Genomic DNA, 4856 nt, shown 5'->3' on the forward strand with positions numbered 1-4856 from the left:
ATCTTCTGAGCTCAAGGCTCTCTCCCGAGACAGCATGCCATACACAACTTGTTACCAATCATCAGCAGACCAAACAAAATGCAACTGTGGAGAGGTAAGCATGATCGAACACCCAATAAAGGGGGAGAGCATGCTCAGATCCCGGCGGCTAATCAGCAGGCCAATCAGAAATAATAAGCAACACCTGTTTATTCTAGTGATTGGGCCTAAGAGACACCCGTCTTAAGGAGAACGGGAGGAACAGTCGGGAGAGAGAGCCGAGCGACAACGTATTAAGTGGGAGCTGTCATTGCCACATTTAAAGCAAATAAAAATTGTCACTTACCTCAACGCCGACCCTGTCTTCTTCTTCCCACACAAACAACCTTGTTACAGCAACATTCCACGACGTTGGGGTACAACATCCATCTGGCGTCATGTTGACATCCTGTGGCTGCTAAGAAGCAAAATCATCTGCCGATGCAGTAAGAAGCACGTTCTTCGCTTTTACTTTGGATTATTTTGCCTACCTTATTGCTTGTTTTGGGGAAAAACTCACTTATTTTGATTATTTCTCAAAACAAGACAATATTTCCAGAAAACACTTCTTGATTTAAGCACTTTTAGATGGAGAAGCCACTGCTGCCTTTTTTCCTCTCTACTAAATGAGCTGCACCACAGAAGACGAAAACGACAAGATCATGCTCATCTTCATGCTTTAATTAAGCTTTTTTTAATGCGAATTTCCAAAATGCTCATAAAAATAGTTGGATGGAACTGATGCGGCGGTATTTTTGACAGGGTTCTGGATGCAGACTGGGTGCAGATGCAATCTGAGCTGCATGCAAATGCTTTTCAATGCCCACACCTAACCCCAGCCCTTACACTGACATCACTATCTCCATCCAGTGTATTGTGTCTGACATTGTGTCTCTAAGATATGCAACCTCAGCTTGCATCATCAAGGCTGCATCCAGATACTATTGTTACTTTTGCTGCATACCGTTTTCAAAATAAAAGTCCCATATACATATTAACACTGCCGATGCGTTGGGGCAATGGGTTGCACAATTGCCTCACAGCAAGAAGGTCGCTGGTTCGAGCTTCAGCTGGGTCAGTTGGTGTTTCTTTGTGGAGTATGCATGTTCTCCCCTTGTTGACGTGGGTTTTCTCCGGGTGCTGCGGTTTCCCCCACAGTCCAAACACATGCGCTAAAGGGGCATTGGGTAAGCTAAAATTGTCCGTAGTGTATGTGTGTGAATGAGTGTGTATGGGTGTTTCCCAGCGTTGGGTTGCAGCTGGTATTGAAGAATTATAGAGTAATATACTTTTATTATGTAATCACTATATAATCACTGTATAATCTGCCACTATTAAAATACACTGTTAAAACATATAGAAATACATTCAAGTGATGCAGAGCAAAACACACAGAAGTAAACAGCGGTGAAGTAAGACCATTCAGACAGCATATGCAACACGTATTGATGTATTGACCATGACAAAAACAACTTAAAAACAACTTTGCTCAACCTGCATGGCAATAGCATGCATAGGGAGAATCATTTAAAAAGTGTTGAAATATGACCTTTACGATGTGCAAAAACAGAAAAACATACAGCCATCAATATAAAGGCTAGAATCCTATTGGAGACTGAAAATAACGTGATGCTCATGCTACACCACTGTTTCATGATGACTATAGGAAAAGCCTGTATATAAACTGTGGGTTTTGGAACATTTGTAGGAGAGAGATCGATCGACCAACTCTGCTGTAACAATAAACTGCTTCAACTTGACAACTTTGAAGACCTCAGCCTCTTTTTTGAAACTTAGAAGATGTTTGTCGAGATCCAGTGCAACTTTCCACAACACTGGAAGGGCATTGCAGGGCATTGCTGTGTAAGACATATGCTGGATAAGTTGGCGGTTCATTCCACTTTGGCGACCCCTGATTAATAAAGGGACTAAGCCAAAAAGAAAATGAATGAATGATGATTTTAATACCTGCATATTAATGATGCTGTGGGCAACATGATGAACCTTTGAGCACGCAGCTTTTCAGGACCAGATGACATACAATGTGATCCAAAATACATGCAAATGGTGAGGGCGTGGCCTGTGAGTCATGCAACAGTCTGCTTTGTGTTCTGATTGGTATTTTATCCACCGGGGTTTTACACTTGTGGAATTTACATGAGAAACAGCTGTGTCTGAGGCTCACGGTGTGGCCACTTCCATACACTGATCTCTAATTATTCCACTATGCCTAGTAGGGATGTAACGGTATTGTAAATACCGTCATACCGCAATATTAATTTTTTTCGATATTACCGAAGTCGCATGACTCGGTAAAACTATAGGTCTTCTGAGAAAATTTGCTTAGGCGAATGAAGCGAACGGGAGGTAGCGAAAACTACAATACCCATCAGCCCATGCTTGACCATCATCCCTTGCGGTCTGTTGTCGCTACAGATCCAGTAATGCGGAAATGGAGTGTGCTGCTAGAAGCGGGGATGAAAAGAGCTGGAAAACTCTAAGGCCCCGTTTACACGTTTTAGTTTGAAAACGCATAAGTTTTGCTACGGTTACGCCAACTGTCCACACTACGCCGGAGTTCTCGAGCGCCGAAAACGGAGCGTTTCGAAATGTGTGGATAATGTCTCAGTGTGGATAACGGAAAGCGGAGACATCTGAATACGGAGGCGGGGCTGCAGACGTTCGCCTCTCTGATTGGGGCTTTTCCTGAATATTAAGTAGCCTGACACGCACAGTTCAGTCCTGCATCTTCTCCTTGTAAGTTCAGACTTCGCAAGTTTGATCAAGGCTGCAGTCTCTTCTTCTCAGTTTGATATGGAAAAGCAGACTATACCGAGGACACGGGTAAATCTTCAAAGGGAACAGTGTACTTTATAGCTTCATTCACATCACCCTGGCTTCGTTGTTTCACTTTATCAACAATAAAATGTAAACATGATTTAAGGAACTGCCTATTTTCATTTTAATATTAGCAACTTAGACAGCAGAAATGTTGAGGCGTCGTGCTGTATATATGAGCGTCATCTTCACTGTGTGGATATTTATAACAAAACGGAGCCGATAACAACTGCCTCCTTTCAATTTCAGTGAAAATACGAAACACAGCCTCTCTTTTGCTGAGTATCAGTTTTAAGAATCGATAATGGCCATTATAAAAGTATAACATACAATAAGTTTATACATTATAGGAAATAAAGGCAAGCGATCAGTCAATATACAGAATGTACGTGGTTACATTAATCATTAACTTATCTTTGCGCTCAGCCAAAACACGTTACCTGAGAACAAGTAATAGATTCCAATGACCAAAGTCAGGGAATATGTCGTTAGATAAAGACAACAAGATGAATGAAATATCCCGTTTAATAAATATAGTGAGATTAGATCCAGCGGGAGATGCTTGATGAGAAGTCCGACTAGCAGAGCTCTCATCTGGGTAGATGGGCTGAGTGTGATTAAATGTTGAATGTGATGAGTTTTCAACAATACTAAATTGAAACTTTATTGTTTTTTTGTTATTAAAATTGAAGTTCCTGTTTCAAAGCTTACAGATAGATGGCTAATTTGTATGTCATTGACACTTTTGGCACTTTTTTGTAGTATTTTCATAAGTTTTGTTTTTTCCTGTAAATGATTCAATAAATACCGTACCGTGACATTCATACCGAGGTATTACCGTACCGTGAAATTCTGATACCGTTACATCCCTGATGCCTAGATATACCCAGACTGCCAAATCATCTCATCAGCAGCACGTGTACTACGATGAGTGAAAAGCTGTCTTTATAGGGCACCTTTAAATGTGCGGTGAGCTATAGTGAGCATCACAGTGAAGAGCACTACAGAGTGTGCAGTAGCTCAGATTGAGACGCTGCTGGATAATCAGTATTCAGACACTACAGACTGTCTTCATTTCCACCCGTCTGTCCAACAAACACAAGCACACATCAGCTGTTGGTGAGGATTTCAGTCTCTGTGGCCTGCTCTGCGCTGTTCTCCAGTCCACTTCATTAACAGACACTTCATTAGTGTTAATGATAGTGTTTCAGCAGCTCTAATCATCTATGATTACTGTCAGACCACAGTGATGTCACTCTGAAGATTATTATTAGAGTCATAACTGACAGATCATACTCGCATATGAGATGGAATAACTGTTTATCATTCAGTTATTGATGCACAGGCCTGTCACATCTGCCTGCTGACTTGATTCATAATAGTGCTCAGCATAAATGAGCACACTCCCTTTCAATAACCTGTATTCTGATCTATTTCTCTGAGGATATAGACAATAATGTTTGGAGCATTTTTAAAGAAATCAGTTTTATTAAACAGTTATGTCCATTAAAATAAGAGTCTGCTTACTAAACATCTTTAGGAATAGAAATATAATTCATTTAAATACAAACATGTTATTGCAAATATACATTTTACAACCCAAGCTCATTCTGAAAACGTAGTCCTGCGGACATTTCTGGAGACTGCAATTTACGTAGCCAGAGGTACGTATGGCCGAATTTCATTTTTTTTAAGCGAACGCTACGGGCGGCGTGACGCCGTTCCCCTTCACGATTGCCGGCTGACAGCTTACCTCTGTGTGGAGGGCTTTCCCACCGCTACCAGTTTGTCCAGTTAGCTCGTCGTAAACATCGGCGAAGTGGAGACACGGAGAGGAGCTGTCCGTGACGACCGGGTTTGTGTCCAGGGAAGAGTGGTAAGAAATCAGGTAAGACAAAAACAGTATGTAAAAAATAAAGTGAATGAGTTTATAACAGGGCGAGAATGTGGTGAAATCCAAAAATGTGGTCAAAATCAGGTGAGGGGGCTTTTCTTTTTCT

The sequence above is a fragment of the Danio rerio genome, chromosome 17, assembly GCF_052040795.2.
Source record: "Danio rerio strain M-AB ecotype USA chromosome 17, GRCz13ab, whole genome shotgun sequence".
In the NCBI taxonomy this organism is placed as follows: domain Eukaryota; kingdom Metazoa; phylum Chordata; class Actinopteri; order Cypriniformes; family Danionidae; genus Danio; species Danio rerio.